The sequence below is a fragment of the Onychostruthus taczanowskii genome, unplaced genomic scaffold, assembly GCF_017590055.1.
Source record: "Onychostruthus taczanowskii isolate IOZ18803 unplaced genomic scaffold, ASM1759005v1 scaffold23, whole genome shotgun sequence".
Lineage (NCBI taxonomy): Eukaryota > Metazoa > Chordata > Aves > Passeriformes > Passeridae > Onychostruthus > Onychostruthus taczanowskii.
Window position 1 is genome coordinate 9,521,650 of NW_024499573.1, and position 15,732 is coordinate 9,537,381.

Here is a 15,732-nt window from a genome sequence, read left to right on the forward strand (position 1 = left end):
TCTATTACAGGGAAAATTCAGGAGCTAATGTTATCTTATTTCTTCATTTTCCCTCCCTTTCTTTTACAGAAAAGGACAGTAGGAAGCTGTGTTGTGTGGTTGGTACACCTGAGGAACAGGATGCCATCCAGAAGGACGTGGACAAGCTCCAGTAGTGGGTCACAGGAACCTCAGAAGACTCAACAAGGCCAAGTGTGAGGTGCTGCACCTGGGTCAGGGTGACCCTTGGTATCAAAAAAGGCAGGGGGAAGAAGAGATCAAAATCAGCCCTGCCAAGAAGGACTTGGAGGTGCTGGTGGATGAGAGGCTGGACATGAGCCAGCCATGTGCACTTGCAGCCCAGAAAGTCATCCAAATCTTGGGCTGTGTAAAGAGCAGCATGCCCAGCAGAGCAAGAGAGATGATCCTGACACTGTTTTTGAGGTGAGACCTCACCTGCAGTGCTGCATCCAGGCATGGGGTCCTCAGCTAAGGAAGGAGATTGACCTGTTTGAGTCCAGGGGAGGGCCACAAAGATGATCAGAGGGACCGGCATCTCTGCTGCGAAGACAGGCTGACAGCAGCCTGGAGAAGAGAAGGCTCTAGCAAGTCTTTTTTATGGATTTTCAGTAACTGAAGGGAATTTATAAGACAGATGGAGTAAAACTTTTAGCAGGGCCTGTAGTGATACCACAGGGAGCAATGTTTTAAACTAAAAGAGAGAAGTTTTAGAATAGATATAAGGAAGTAACCTTTTACAAGGGTTGTAAAATGCTGGCACAAGTAGCCAGAGAGGTGGTGGATGCCCCATTGATCTGGAAACAGTCAAGTTGGACAGGACTCTGAGCAACAGGTCTGCTTGATGATGTCCCTGCTCACTGCTGGGAAGCTGGACTAGGTGACCCCTAAAAGGACCTTTCCAACCCAAACTATTCTATCATATGATTCTAAGTTCATCTGTCTACTCTATTAAATTTATTGCTTACATTGTGATCAGTATGTTGATATTTCTGACTGACCCTAAGCTAGGCCTCTAGTATTTTGTGTGAAACTTAATATCTGCCCCTGGATTCAAGGTTTACAAGCTTATGGTAATTAAATTGGTTTCCTAATTTTTTCTGCAAATCAACAGACAATAGTTGTACCTCTTTGAAACACATCACAGCTAGACCATTTTTTCCCTCCACTGGAGTGAAAAAGAAGGTAATAAATGTGTCACACTGCATTTTGTTCATCTCTTCACGGCAATCATCAGCTTTTTTAACTCATAGTTTCATTGTGCAACCTTAGGGGCATATGTTTGTCTGTCTGCACTATTTATAACCAGACACATGGGCATAAATATGTGTATATGCACGTAGTTCCTAGAACAATGGGTCAGTGGTCACAGGCTACCACCATTTTAATAGTAAGTAGAAGAGAGAGGAGTAATTAGGCAAAACCACAGGATCATGAATGGCAGAACGCATTATTACTGGTGGTTCTCAGACCAATATCTGAATAATTATGGTGTGATAAGAATGAAATACCAAATGGTCAAAGCCAGAGCTCCATATGATCATAAAGTGGAAGCAGAAAGAATTGTCAGAGCCCCAGTCTAAGGCCACAGTCTGTTGATTATTGTTCTCTTATGAAAACCAAACAAAAATGTAAGCTTGTACAGCATATGAAAACACACATCACATTGCTGGCAGCATGTCAGCTTCCAAATGTTGAAACATATTTAAATTTCCTTCTGTTGGGGGTTGGGTTTTCCCTTCCTTTTCTTTCCTTGTTACTTGTGGAGGTTTTTCCCATTGAGTTTCTAAGAAACTGATGACTGGGTGCTTGAGGGGAGGGGGAACTCCTCTGGTTCTTAGGAGTTTTTCTCTGGGGCACAGAGATACAGTGAAAATAGAGGCAGGAAAAAGAGGAGGGCTGGGGGGCTGGGGACACTCTCTCTCTCTCTCTGGATGTCGGAGGAGGATGGTCGGACCTGTGGCTTGGGGAAAGGAATTCCCTGCCACCGCCCTAACCCAGCTGGGATCCGCCTTTCTTCTGCTGCTGGGCCCTGCATCCTCCTGCCCTGCTGGGAAGTGCCACAGCTCCCAGCTATTGAACGGAGTTTCCAATAAATCTTATCTACCACCCTGGGATTTCTGCTCATCCCTGCCATTCCAGCTTGTCGCTTCCCAGAGTCCTGCTGTGGCACTGAGATCGGCTGCCCCAGGGTTTGTGGAGCAAAGCCTCTCCTCCCTCCCCTCCCATCTGGGCCCAGCCGCCATTGCCGGGCGCTGCCCGAGCCCGTGCCACAGCGGCCCCTGCAGGCGCGGGGGAGTCACCGCACCCGCCCCGCCCGCAGGGAGCAGCAGCGCCCCTGCCGGCCGTGTCCGGAACTGCACGGAGGGGAAAGGGCCGCGGCCGGAGGGGTCTGGGCCCCGGGTTCTGTGTGGTGTTAATGGCGTAGCTGCTGTTGTTTGTTTCCTTGTTATTAGCTTGTTTGCCTTGTTACACACACTAGTAAAGAACTGTTATTCCTGTTCCCATGTCTTTGCCTGAGAGCCCCTTAATTTCAGAATTACAACAATTTGGGGGAGGCGGTTTACATTCTCCATTCCAAGGGAAGCACCTGCCTTCCCTCGCAGACACCTGTCTTTCAAACAAGATGCCTTCTCAGTTTTTATATCCTGCTTTATCTACTGTCACATTTCAGGGGCTGAAATTTTTGACAGCTGAAATAGGTGCCAGTGCACTATATCCACAGTCTTATCCAACAGCAGGTGAATTAAAAGAGTGCCTTTTGCCCAACTTCAGTGGGAGCTGAGTGACATCCAGCATCAAATGAGAACCCAGTTATTAGGGGATACAATCTGAGTAATTAGTTCATGACTGCATTTACCTCAGATAATCTTCTAAACAACCTTCCAACACTCCCCTTGGTCAGCCATGAGAAGTAAAACAGAGCCAGGAAGCTCAAATCTCACATCCTCATAGCTTACTCATAAAAGGAAGCAAACATCACCTTTGTTAACGCTTTCTGTCCACTGGTAATTTATTCTGAACCTTTATGGCATTTGTTTTTGCCTCAGAATCTGTCCTCAGTTCTTAGCAAAACTGCTCTTTAAGGGTAACAAATGAACTCACCACTGTCCTACTGGCACAGGAGCACTCCAAGGGCAGAGGGCCTGCACACATGCACAACTGTTCCAGTCACGTTTCCCTTACAAACACATCCCCACCCCACTAAAACTGTCCAGACGTTATTTTAGCAGGGTAGGGTGTTGGGGAGGTGGTAAATTTGCTCATTGTTTACTACCTGCTTGTCAACATTTTGAGACTATTGTGCCTATATTTGTGAGGTAGAACATGTCATGTTAACAGGGAGGAAAAGAAGAGTCCCCACTCTATCCAAAATATTTTGATATTAATATTTTTTGCTGAGTGAATCATTATGAAAAAGGTGAAAGGAGAGGTTTTGTGACTGGAGAGCTTTTTTTGTAATACAATGGAAAAGATAAGACATTCTTTGATGCAGAAGCATTGTACAGTTTCTGGTTGGATTTCAATATCGAAACCCTGCCGCAGAGCAGCAGTTTCCTCATGTGACAGGCTTTCAGAGTCCCCAGCACTGCACATGCACGACTCAATAGCAGCTATGCATGACCTCTTCTTTTCAACCCAGCAACTCCTCAATTTCAATCAGGGCAGGCTTACCCTGAGAAATTTTTTTTTTTAAATATGTATTCAAAGATCAAAACATACAGGAATTGGACACATAACAGAAATTTTAAAAATTAGAGTTTAGGAAAATCCAAAACATGCTTGTGGCTGCCTGGGTGGTCCCTTGGCACCACAGCTGCTGAGGAGATGGAGAATTTTGGGCTGCCAGGTCCTTGTTTCCAGATACTAACCCCTCTCAGAGATCTGACACAATTGGCACAGTTTACCAAAAATTTTTTCCTCAACAGAGGTAGTGTTGCCCAAAGGAAATATCATCAAAAATATTTTGTTCAGTTTTACTCACATGTGATGAGGTGCTAGATGGAAAGAAATAAAGTGCTTGGCAGAACTCTGGAGACATTTGGAGGCAGGAGGTCAGTACTCCCTGCTCCTCCCTCAGCACAACCACATGGAGTATAAACACAGTGATATTCTAAGACATTATAAATCATATAAAGACAACTACCCTGTCCATGGTAATTTTAAAAGCCTGGTTATTATGCCAGTAGGGTCTTCATGAGAATGATTAGGTGTTTTTAGTCTCCACACTGTTTCAGTTATGTCAGTATGGACCTGATTATTAAATTCTAATGACACCATAAATTCCCTCACTTTTTTTTTAAGGTACAAATTCCTATTTTATAATTTAATAAACTTTAAATCTCTCTATTTTCATGATCTCTTCTGATAAAAGAAAATAACTCCATACAATCTCAGATGTTTCTTTTTCAGGAGAGAGCAGAGATCAAACACTTCAAGGCTTACCAAAAAGTAGGCAAATGTTTTTTAAAAAAATTGATAAAGAAGAACCTAGTCAGCAGAAGAGATCCATATTCAATACACTTATATGTTGTCATGCAGGACAAAACTGAGAGAAGTGCTGAAAAAAATAGGCTGTGTAAGATGTGGCTGATAGTATTCTGGATAGTTACCAGTTCAGGTAAGTAATTACAATGGTGAAAGGACCTAATTACTGACAATATTCTCTTCTCAAACTGGTTGCTTTTGTGGCTTAAGATGCCACAGTTAATTTTAACAGAATACTCAATGGACAGCTCGTCGCTGGGCTGTATGTATGGCTTGTACTATACAGTGATAAGACATGGGATAATTAGCAACTACTGACATGACCAAATGACATGCGTACTCTGCAGCCATCTAATTTCTATCCCTTCTTTCATCTTTGATATTCCACTTGTGTATGATAACGACAAAGTTATGAAAATGTTGTGACAGTCTGATTGAAGAGACTGGGACAAGGAGACAGAAAGATGGAATATATAATAATGAGGCATGTCCCTCATTATCTTAATGAAGGTCTTTTAAAATACTTTTTCCTGAACACTTTCTGGAGGAATATTCTTTTAGCACAGAAAACAAAACATGCCATACAATTCACAGCCGGATGTGTCAACCTTTTGTGCAACTCTTTGACTTGTTGTATCATAACTTCTGTCAATTATCATGTGTCATTCTTGGGTAATTTCCAAGTTACGGTTTAATTAAAAACACCAGTCTTCTTTTCTCTTTTGACCAGGTCTTGTTCTGCATACTTTGAAGAAAAAATGTTTATTACTCTGCTGATAGTAAACAGTTATATAGCTTATTTTCATTGTCATTAACAGAAGTAATGATTTTAATTACAAGTCACCCACTGTGAAATATACAAAAGTGTACAGTCAATTCTAAATCAAAATAGACTGTATTGTTTTTTGTGATATCTGATGAACTGTTCATAGAACAAAACAAAAACTGAGTGAGTCTGTAGTGTTTGTGCTCTTAACACTCTCTCCTAGTTGCACTTGTTATCCACTAATGTGTAATACACTGAGTATCTAATAGTGTGGAACTTAATTTGCTTATCTCTGCATTTCCTTCTCAGACCTACAGTCACTGTAGATTTATTTGAAACTGTCACAGAGAAGCCCCCCCAACCACCTTTGCTTTTATTGTCTGACATGTCTGGTGCAGAAATAATGTGTTATGTCTCTGCCAAATTAGTTATGTTTCAGAATAAACCATATGATAAAATACTAATATGGAACAGCAGGCAGAATAATATGCTTAAGATTTCCTTGGACTAACTTGGCCTGGAGCAAACTAACTTATTAAGGAAATACATATTTTCTGTGTGATGTAAGTGTGGGTTTTTTCATTTATTCAATGAGAATTTTTTTTATCTGAATACCACATCTAAAGAAAGTGTTCATTATGAATGTGATGCATCACCAGTGTCATTTTCAACTAAATCACTAAGGTTGTGGCATTAGTCCTTCCCATTAAAACTGGGCCCTTTTTTTCCCCAACTAACCCATATTAAGAAAAATTATCTCCAATTCCCTATACTGTGAACAGTACTGATCTGAGGTTTTCAATTTCATGAGTGAGACAGTCATTTTAAAATTACCATGCAATTACTTTCTATTTAAAACATATAATGATCACTTTTACTTTATTTTCATCATTTTGCAATGTCTTTATCTAGCACACTGAAATTGAACATTTTCATTTATGTTATAGTGAAAACCAAGAGGTATTCTAGAACAGTGAAGCATACAGATACTCAGGGGAAAATTTTCTGCTGCATACACCAGAATGGAGAATCCACCCTACAGAAAATGCAATAAAAGCACACTACTGTATTTTCACTTAATATTTCTACATGTATTTGGTTTATAATAAGATAAATTAATGTACAAAAATCCAAAACAATACTTTTTTCTAAGTGCATTTATTATGACTGTTGAAGAAATATTGAGCATTTTCTTGAGACCCTTTTGTAAATAGCAACTTTGCTTTCACTCAATGGACTGCTTTTTCATGAACCTATAATAAAACTGAAATCTGGAACTGCTTTCAGTTATGCCAAACTTGTGTCTATATCACGCCACCTGTAATAAACCCTCACTGGAGGGATGATCTCTCTAGTTATGACATAAGATGTTGGGTTCTTCTCAGCTGATATACATAGAGATAAAATATTCATTCAATCAGTTACATTTCAGCAGTAAGATGAAAAGTTTTCATGACTGAATAATTCCAATACCCATGTCATAAAACAGTGAGGATTAAGGATGAAAGTCACTTCAATCAATAATTCAAAATTAGACCTTCGGGCTCAGTTCCACCATCTACACATAGTTATTTAGTCCCATTTGAAAGTCCTAGATTTGACAGATATCTCACATTGGCTATAGAAAACCCCTGCCTTTCTGGTGTGGTGGCTGGCAAGCAGACAAGATACCTTTAGATATCTCAAATGGCACTGGATGCTAGTGGATGAGCAACAGAATCAAGACTTTAATTTGAGTGAGTCAGATAGCCCAAAACAGGAGACAACAGACTGATTATAATGAAAGAGTTCTGCAAGACTGATTGTTCTCCATTGACAGCAAAGAGAGTTTGGCTGAAAGCTTAGACTGCATCCAGAATGACATCCATTCTAGCCAACTGAGATTTAGTCTATACTTTCAGCTTGCTTTAAAACAGGAACTGACAGGTCAGCTGGTCATCCAAATTGCTCTCAAGTTTCCCAGGACTGTATTGACTGGCTCGCTATTACCTCTAATGGAGGCCTTGACATCTCACCCTCAAGGAGACATCTGAACGTAGATACTTTAATGGGCAAGCTCAGTGCCATTCTTCACCTTTACAGAGCAAAGTCTATCCAACTTTGGTGACTCTTTTTTTCTACTAGGAAAGCTTTCCATTTTTTCACAATTTATTTGCAAGACTATTCTACATTATGAACTCCAAATTACTACTCAGACACTTAAACTTGGGGTCACCTTCTTAGCCTTCTCCTGACACTGCTTGATTTTATACCTTTCCCTTCCAGCCACTCAGCAATTTCATCAGTCCTGACCCACCCCAGTGCATTCTGCAGCATATTCCGTCTATCAGCAGCATTGTGCAGCTCTCCTTCAGGCATGAAGGGACATATCCTGCTCAGAGGAATTGGAATTGTGTCTCCCTTTCCTTAACCTCCTCTATGAGGTAGATTTCTGAAAAGCTAGGTGGAGAAAACATTTGCAAAACTCAATGAAGAGAGGAAAAGACCAAAAAAAAAAGGAATTTCTGAAATAGTGCAACTCTGGAAAAATTGTGGATACGAAGTGGTGACTTTGTAGTTTAAAGATGTGAAGAAAAAGACATAAAAAGTGAGAGGAAAATATTTTTTCCTGGTGGTTTGGTTTGTGTCTTTTGACTTTCACATGTTTAGGATACTGAATACATAGGTAATGACTATACCCATGAAAGTGAAGGATGATTGGCCACACTCTGACTTGGAACCAGGCCCAATATTTCAGAAAGGCCAGAACTTTTCCACAGAACTCAGTTTCTAAGAAAACTTACAGAACTTTACATGTAGTGGCAAGGTGAGTTCAGTTTGAGAATGGCTTAGGCAGTTCAGGTAGACATAGTTTCTCCAATCTTACTCTTGGAGCTGACTTGCTCACCATGATTACTGAGATTCATTCTTGCATGAAGGGACAACCAAAAGTGTAAGCAACTCTCTCTGGGAACCAGAGAACATAACTGAAAAAAAGAAATTATGAAGATTCTGAATCATTGATTTTTTTTCTCCCCCAACAGGAAACTAAATTGACTTGCTAGTCCCTGCCATCTGCTGCTATTTGGTAGAGAAGTAACATCATACTTTTTAATCCCTCTTTTCACTTTCTTCCACACATTACTGAATCTATGTGTACGTGTATGGTTCCAATAAAGATGCTCTTCTCCTGTAAATTGAACTTTTTCTGGAGTCTCAGTAGATTTATTCAATGTATAAAAATACACAGGTAGGATAGACAAGATAAGCTGTTACCCATTCCTTGACTTTACAAGACAGATGGCAACAAATATCTGATCCTACCTAATATCCTGCCCAAGAAGTTGGGGAAGGGGTGGGGTAAGACCTAAAAATCCTTGAATAAAGAATTATAGGGACATGGAAGAGAAGAGCTAATTCTTTACGTACCATTATGGCACATTTTACCTCTGACTAGATCTGCAGCATTTTGCACGTTCAGCCACAGTTAAGCAGAACTAAATTTTGTCCCTTTTTGCTTCAGATTTCCCTGCTGGGATAAAAATCAAAGCCAGACAGGAATGGGGAATGTAAAACATCACCTTCCTGGACCTCTGCCGAAGGAACAATGTGGATGGAAATACCTTTGTAAAATCATTAGCTCACAAAACAAATATTTTCAAAAGAAACAATAAATCTTTCCTTTCAGTGTCACAGAAAAATAAGACATATATGGCCACAGCTGAGTTCTGTTTTGCTCACATATAGCTTTCTGTATTAAATTCACAGACAAAGGAGGTGCCTGTTCAAAACACTCACTGTTCAGCCTAGTTTAATTTTGTCATATCATATGATGTTGTCTGAACTGGATTTGTTGTGTAATCATTAGAGTTTACATCTACTGTGTACTTTCTGCTGCCCTACTTTTACTTTATCCTATTTCCTTTCCCCAAATTAATCACCTGTGAATCATGCACTGCCTCACACAGCTAAAGGAAAGAGATGCCACTTTTTTTTTCTGAGGATCATGCAGCCCAGAGTAGGATTCACCGAGGGAGCCAAGATGCACTAATTCCTGTCCTAGTTGAAGCATGCAGCATCTACACCTAACTCTTGCTGAGGTCAGCAATAGGTACAGAGCCAGGGTCAGGTATTTTTCTACAGAAAATGAAAAGTACAAGATGGAGAACTGGATTCAAGGGTCAAAAGACACAGACCCCTGGCCTCTCTCTAGAGAGCACACAAACTCTCCAGATTATCCAGTGGTCTATGAATTGTCACCTTGAGCCAGTCAGTCTCCTGTAGGTTTTATACCCTCCACTAGACTCCACATAGTTCAAATATTAACTTCTTACATCACTAGAAGATAATAAAACTTGTAGCCTACTCTTCCATAAGAGGAGAAAATGTAGAAAACTGGAGCTGGAATAACATTTAGCCTGTACCACAATATGTCCTCAACAACAACTTTAGCAGTGATCTCATCAAAAAAACAGTCAAGCTTTTTCTGGAAAGTAATCAAAGGTCTGCTGCAAATGAATCAAATATTTCATCTGCTATTTGGTTGCAAGTGTTGAACACATGGTGCTCAAAAGCATTTTTCCTCCACTGGAATGCAATAAAAGGCTCAAACATTTTGATTAAATCATTGATCCAGTCCAGTGTCCCATCTTCACACGTGACTGCATTGCAATCTGTCTAGGTCTCTTTCTAAAATTACTGTGCAGCAACAAATGAGATAGGCTCTTAAAAATTTATATGTGTATATATCTTTCTTGTTGCAGCTACAGTCTCTAAATTCAGACACATGTAAAGGTCAGAAAAATCACTTACTGTATGTGTTGGTTTTGACTGGGATAGATTTACTTTTCTTCATAGTAACTAGCATGGTGCTGTGCTCTGGATTTGTGCTGAAAACAAGGGTGATAACACAGGGATTTTTTTTGCTGCTGAGCAGAGCTTACCCAGCATAAAGATCTTTTCTCCTTCTCACCCAGGCCCGCCAGCAGGGAGGCTGTGGGTGGTGCACAATGATTTGGGAGGGGACACAGCCAGGACAACTGACCACAACTGATCCAAGGGATATTCTTTTCCATATGGTGCCATGCTCAGTACAAAGAGGTGGGGAAAGAAGAAGGAAGGAAGGACGGACATCTAGAGTTACAGCATTTTGTCTGTCCAAGTAACTGTCACACATGATTGCTGCTTTCCTGGGAGTGGCTAAATACCTGTCTGCCCACGGGAAGTGGTGTATTAATTCCTTGCTTTGCTTTGCTTGCATGTGCATCTTTTGCTTTACCTTTTAAATTGTCTTTAGCTCGACCCACAGGTGTTCCCACTTTTTGTCTTCTGGTTCTTCCTCCCATCCCACCAAGTGATGACAAATGGGGACACTTAGCAAGCAGCTGCGTGGGGCTTAGCTGCCAGCTGGAGTTAAACCACAATAATTTACCTGATGGCTTAGTTCTGCCAGAAGGGAAGGGGTGCTGGGTGCAATGAGGCACAGCTTGCTTCCACAAGTGTGCCATTGCTCCTTAAAACTACATAAACACACTTGTCTACTTTCATAAATAGGGCTCTGCATTTAGTACTGCAGTTCAGACTCTGCTGCAGAAGTCAAAGACATCTTCTGTGCCCTGGCTCTCGGTGCTGAGGGCACCTCAGTTTCACACCCTTTTCTCTGGAGAAGTAACTCCCGTTCTCAAACTCTGGAAAAGATTGAGTTCACACTGCAAAGTGCACAGCTCCAGTCTTTAGGTCCCTTTTGCATTGTTCCAGCTGTAGCACAAGGTCAGTTAAGCCATCAGACTTCATAACCAGGCACACAAGAGGGGTAATGTCAATGACACATTTACTGCTTTCTTGTCTGTTTTTTAGACAGTAAGCAGAGAACAGAAGCAATACACACGTGTAAATGCCCAGGTAGTGCAGTTCCAGTTTTACTTTACACCCAGAAGGCAAGAAAGAGGACAGAATGTCCACAGCCTGTTCCACCTTATTCTGGAATCCTGTGCTTGCTAAGGTGTGGAGAATTGCAAGGTTGTGCAAGGGTGAAGCTGGCGGCCAAGTTCTTCATTTTCATGTGATTAGGCTGCCCTGAAACAAGTTGTCTGAGCATGCTGCGAGTTCCCCATAGAAGAAGGGGGTGTATTCATTTAAAGTCCTCTATGTTAATATTTGGCATTGATGCAGGGAAGAATGAAGTTTATATAAAGGTAGTAGCAGGGACCAGGGGAGGACTTCAGCCTAAAATAATAGACCACAGCAACTTACTGCTTCACATTTCAAAAGGTGTAATGGCTTGAAGGTGACTGAACTGAGCCTTTGACATAATATTCTCTTTGTCCACCTAAATTCATGGAAAGTCTAATAGTTCAATTTTATAGTTCAGTAGTTTTAAATTAAAAAATATTTCAGGCTTTTGTTCAATAACATTAACATAAAATCCTGGAAGCACTGCAAAATTAGCATCCACTGTAATTGGCAGCTTAAACCAACTAGTTAGAATGCCTCTACACAAAATTACTGCTTCCTCCACATAAGATTATATTTTGAAGATTCTTTGCATAAAAAAAAGCATGGCAGTCCCACTATCATCTTGCTTAGATAGCAGTGTTATTTCAAATACATTATCAATACTTTCTTCTCAAGAGAGAAACTGGAACTAATTGTAGTACTGAACCAAATCGTAAATATCAAATGACCAAACCTGAAGACATTTCTTTACATTTTGTAAGTACCTGTTTTTGAAACTAAATAAAACCCCAAATATTTGTGGTTAAAAATATCTGATTACTATTAAACTGTTTTAAACATTTTCATATTCAGCTGGTAATTTCCATAGGAAGTTTTAATTACATTGGGCAACTTAATAGTTCTAGTTGATTTTGTAAGTCAAATGAGTGAGAATCGGTTTTGCTAATGCTACATGAAAAAGTCCAGAATAAAGACCATTCCCCATTGCTTTTAATTTTTATATCCATAAATATTATCTGTCCAGAGGGAAAGGACGTGTCACTAGGCCTGGATTTGTGTCTGTAGTTCTTTTTCCTGAGGGCAATAGATAGGAAGAGATTAACTTCAGCAAGTAATTATTGGACTGCAAAGGATTGTGAGAGCTAAATTTTCATCATCTTATGGCAGGAGCTAGCCTTTTCTCTCTTTAGATTGGAGTTCCACAAGAATTTGGAATTAATTAATTATCTGAGATGTTTTAAAGAAAGCATAAAAGATTCTTCTAAGTTAAAATTCTTTACAATTTTCACAAAAGAAGCTGTAGAAGCACACATGCACATATTAAAAAAAAAAATAAAAAAAAAAAAACAAACAAAACACCTAGAGACTGTAAGATCTACACCAAGATTCCTGAAGGTTTTTCAGCCAAGATCTACCATAACATAAGAACATTTTCTTGTTCATGCTAGGATAAACCATAGATCAACTAGACAGCTGAGCTATGGTTTTAAAAGGCTTTAAATAAACTGAGAATGATCCAGACAGAAATAATTTCTGCTCATTAACAATTATATCAATAAATACTTATCTAGGATGTTAATGTTGGTCAAATCTAATTATGTGGTTGATCTTTCTGGCAAGATAGTGACAGTAAATGAGCATAGGATCATTTGATGTTATGCAACAAAGTTTCATTGCTGTTCTTAGCACTCAAGAAGTTAATGATTCCGTATGACATGGGTTCAGTTCCCAAGTAAAAAGATGTCATTCTACATCAGAAAGTCCACATCAGCTGCAGTCTTGTTAGTCATGTCTCATATAATTTGTTACTGTTTCACACTTTTCATAAGATATAGAAATGACTGGTTTTACACATAATCCTCTCTCAGCTCTCTTGGTTTATTAGATGTCAGCCTTTGTTGTTAAAGGTGTGCTGCAATTGTCACAGAGTCAGCCCAGCATTTCTCGGAGCTGGATGGGAAACATCCATCCTTTCCAGCTCCCAGCTCTGTGTGGCGGAATGCCAATACAACAGGGTCAGGGAAAGTCAGATGTATAAATCTGTGAGAAAGGCTGCCTGGTTCCCTGAAATAGTTCTTTGAACTGAAAAAAAGCTCTAGAATTTCAAAATGGATTGGCTGCGAGAAAATTCAGGGCTTGGCATGTCAGAATCAAGTCTTAAAACAATTCTTATATATAGATGTGTGTGAAAACATCAGTTTCAGCTTCCAGGGAGAGCTGCTATATCTTGCTCACTGCTATTGCACTTACCTGAGGTCAAGGAACTAACAAGCTGCTGTCTAGAAAAAATGGTGGTGTAGTTGAGGCAATAACAATAGAAGAGATATTTTAAAAATTATTGGATCATGCCAATCTGTTAGTATGTGGGAAAAAAACAAAGCTGGACTTAGTCCCACAGGACAAACATACCTTCAAAATTCCCTACACTGGGGTCAGATAAAGCATATTGCATCTGCTGTGGACTGGTTAGTCTGTGAATTAGAACTTCCAGTATTGTGTTTGATGCACAAAAGTTAGGAGTGAACAGGCAAATTAAAACAAACCCCTATTTTATTTCAGTGAGGGCACAATTCTGCAGGAGACATTTCATGTGAGAACAGCATGAGCCCAGTGTTCTGGTGGCAACTAAAAATTATTTCATTTCAGCCAAATTCAGCAGCATGATTAAAGGACTGATTCCAGACATGTATTATTGCTTTTCATAAAACTGTTGAGATACAATTTACCATTAATTTTCAGAATCTTGCCTGCACAAGGAAAAGTATCTCCCTTTGCAAATCTTAACTACTCTTTCTTTTCATGGTTTGTTCGCAAATTCATGAATTTTATCTTTCTTAGCATTTAATTATATTTTACCATTTTTTCACAACAGTAAGTACAGATTATTTATGAGGCATCTTGGTTTGACATACCCCTGTGTGGAAACTCCACACTTATTACATATTCCTCCAGAATATGTAAGCTGTTTAAAATGGAAAAGAGATTTTAACTCTTAGGAGTGAGGAATGCAATACTGTGCCAGAAAGAGCCAGGTGGTAATCCATCACCAAAAAGTATAACACATCATTATGTTTTGCTTAAGTAAAGCAATGCATTATTCTGAAAATCAAAGGGAAGCTTGTTTCATTTAATATTTACATAGGCAGGGCTACAAAGGTGTAAAGGAATACACAAGTTTAAGGAATACATCTAAGCTCAATGCAGAAAACACAGATATTTAATCTGTGTGCCTGAAAAGACAACATCAAAATGGTTTGGCTTTAAATATACACTGTATGATGTTCTTTGATTAGCCTAAACTTAACTTGAGGAAGCTTTCTCTATTTCTCATCTTCTTTTTTTTTTTTTTTTTTTTGTATTCATATTCCTAAGACAATGACAGTGTATAATTGTAAGAATCTCAACATTTTAAAAAAATATTTGCTACCTGACAAATGTGTTAATGTTTACCTACCTCTTGAGCTTCTGTCTAAAATCTGTTCTGGGACTGGTTATGAGTAAATATATTCCATGCTTGCAAGAGTGGAGAAAATAGATTCCCTGATCTCTGACTTCTGTGATTAATTGACTCCTTTAGGGAAAGTAAATATATTTATCACCTTTAGACTGCAAGACTCCTACAAGAAATTGTCATATCATTATAATGGATCAGAGAATGTACACTTAGTACTCTGTGCTCTGATGTCAAAAAACATCAGGACAAAGCAAGAGAGGGAAGATTAATCTAAGACTACCAGGTAAAGCAAGATGAACAGCTAGAAATACTGCTCACCTGCCTGCTCACCTTAGTGGCACACCCTCACCATTCCCTTTTCCCAACAATATTTAGGAGGGTGTACCCTCCACATTTGAATACCAACATTCACAGCAAAAAAACCCTCTTATTTTCCAAAATATTTGAGGGGAAAAACCTGGGTGTTTTAATAGAAGTCAAATCATAACTGACCAGAAGAAAATCTTTATGTATATACCCTTAATTAAGGCAGTTCGTTTATAGAAATTTCCAGCATTTGGAATTTTACCAACATGTGATATTCAAGAAACACCAAGGAAGCTAAAGCCAGACAGATGTTTCACATACTTACTTAATAAAAAATAATTCTCTTACTTCAACATTGCTAAGCTAATGACCATGCTATATGCATGATGTGTGAATGTACATATTGCACAAAACAACTCTGACCCTACTTAGATATCCGAGGAGTGGGTGTCTAAATGCATCGCCATATACCCTGCAATTTCCAGAAAAAAAAAAATTAAATGTCCTCCATCTCCCCAGGTCAATTTATTACATCTAAAATGCTCTAAGTCAGGTGAATCATCCTCCAAGGATATCCACATCTCTCCCTTTGTTACAAGAGGAGTGTAGGATGACCCATTAAGGTTTTTCACAGAGCTTTCTACAGCTAAAGGTGACTGAGGTGAAGTCCACTCTCAAAGCTTTGTATTACAGACTATTTTCCTTACAGCAATGCAGATCTGAGAGCAGGCATGCACTGGAATGCATTGATCACGTGCCTGGCAGCCACGTTTCCAGAACTACTTTC